Source organism: Montipora foliosa, chromosome 6, assembly GCF_036669935.1.
Source record: "Montipora foliosa isolate CH-2021 chromosome 6, ASM3666993v2, whole genome shotgun sequence".
Classification (NCBI taxonomy): domain Eukaryota; kingdom Metazoa; phylum Cnidaria; class Anthozoa; order Scleractinia; family Acroporidae; genus Montipora; species Montipora foliosa.
In genome coordinates, this window is record NC_090874.1 from 45,562,459 (window position 1) to 45,564,958 (window position 2,500).

The window sequence follows — 2,500 nt, forward strand, 5'->3', positions numbered from 1 at the left end:
TTGTTCAGCACGAGACAGGCGGAAAGAGCCAGCTCTGATCGAAAGCCTTAAAACGCGCTCAACAAAAAAAGATTTTAATTTATTTGGTCATAACTTTTATCGCTTTCAGCTTTTAACTTTACTAGACAAAGTGTTACCGATTTCGGAAATGAAGTAGATATTCCAAGACATCTGTCGCATCCAGCCTCATAGCGTTAATCATTGCGTCACAAGTGGTCTCCAGAAAATCGAAAACCGTTATTTCTTTTGTTAGTATATACAACACTTCAGTAGTACGTTTTACTCCGCTGACTGTGAGGTGATTAGAAACTGAATATTATCCACCTCCGACCAAATAGATGCCAAAAGTAGGCTCCCTTGGTCGGAATCATTTGATCACGTCAGTACGTAATGAACGGTATTCGGTCTGTTAGTTATTCATTTTGTGTGGTATATACTTAGCATTCGTCTTCACCAGGAAAAACAATATAACTATTTCATATGTAAAAAGACTCATTATTGTATACATACTGATGAAATACTTGGATTTTCCTTTATGTAAAAAACTATACCTCTACCGCATGCAGTGAGGATATTTACATGTGAGACGAGACGCTCGGTGAGCGTACACTAGGTTGCCTGTGGTACGTGTCACACAAAAACAGAAGACACCGAGTTGGGTGGTATTGAACTGCAGCGTTCCAGTTAATTTTTCCAAGTGGGGGATCATTAAGACCATTTGAGGGGTCACCCAGACGTCGTGCCGGCAAAGGCTATTTGCCTCACACGTTCACAAGTTTCATTATTTTGTAATGTCCTGTCCCATTTTGCGGCTTTTTATTTTTTTATGCTTTGGTAATAAATTCAGTTCAAAGATAAAAAGACATGCTCTTGAGTGAAACTCACTCGTTTCTTCTTTAAAGGGGCTATGTCACGCAAAATGATATAATTCCATGATTCGCAAAATCCCCGAAAAGTAGAATAAAACATTGCAATAACCACTTAAAACTGTTGAGCAACATAAAAGAAATACTGAAATAGGAAAGAGAAGCATAGATGTACATAAATGGACTCGGCCTTAAGATTGATAGGTAATCTTGAGAAAGGTCGGCACGACGTTTTTCAAGTTTATGAGAAATCGCCTGGATAAAGGTCGTCTTTTTTATCAGAATCATTTAGTTTGTGATGTAACGATAATTTTATCTGTAAAGCAATTCCTCATTACCATTTTCGAGTTAACTCGTGATTAGCTAAAGATTTCCCCGCAACACCCTAAAATAACGACACATTGCCCCTTTAAGTGAAATGGTCTGCAAAAAAACTAAGTGCAAATTGCTCTCACGAACGCTTTCCTTTATGTCATGCATGCATGTTTGCTCTAAGCAAACACACTAAGGAAGGACTGAACATGTTGTTTCCGCTTCATAATTCCTCTTCTTTTCAGTCTAATCTGATGACAGGTCAAATTTTTTCTTTCTTTCACGTTTGCAGCAAATAGTATCGCAAAAGCTGGGAGTTACCGGGCTAGCACTTGTATTTTGCGGGGTTTAATTTTTGCGGATTTTGCGGATGGTACTTGATCTGTTCCAGCAGGAAAAAAAAAGCACCAGCAATATTAAAAAAAAGCAAAAATTTACTCCCGTTAATACAACTAAAAATGGCTTTTATTCCTCATACGGTGGGGTAAAAATGATCGTTTATTTTGATATTTGCATTGAAAATTGCATGGAGCTTGCTACAAACAAAACGAAACGATAAAAGGTTAAGTCAATACTTTTCCAGTATCTGAGGCATAAGAAACGAACTCAAAGCAGTCAATAAAAAGGTCACCATTTTCTAAGGGACTCTAAAATCTCTGACTTCTATAAATCAAGGGAAGGTCACGATGTTATGTCAAAAGGAAGAAATTGACCACGTGCTAGGCAACCACAAGGGTGCACGGGATCACCTTGTGTCAAGGTTCTTGTTTACATTGAATGAACTGCAGGGAAGAATGTTAATCGTTCATCGCTTTCAGAGTTAAACAACGTATTTTTAGCTAACACTTCCGTCTTTCCTTTTTTAATTTTTTTGCAATATTTAACTGAATATTTACATTTCATCTGTTGGGTCGGGAAGCAATCTTGTCTGGAGCAATGTTGATCCATCCCTTCACTGAAGAACCTTTTTTTTTTCAATAATGAGGCAAAAAATCGACAACGAGCTTTCTTTGAAATAATTATTGACCAACAAGAATTAGTCAATTGTCAAATTGTTTTTATTACCTGAAGAAAGTAAAATATTGACGAGAACTCGACGAAGAGGTAAATGCGACTAAATTTTTTGAATGTGTTTATTTCAAGCTTATTGTGCAAATTGTTTGCACATAATATTAAAGTACAAAAAATATTCCACTTAAAAAGGTCGTTAAAAAGCTTTACTTTTGGCCGTTCATTTGGACAAAAAATGTTACAGACCTTTTCAAGCGTAAAATTTATTGAAACAAACGAAAAATCCCCTTCCTATTTTGATTGCGTGCGTG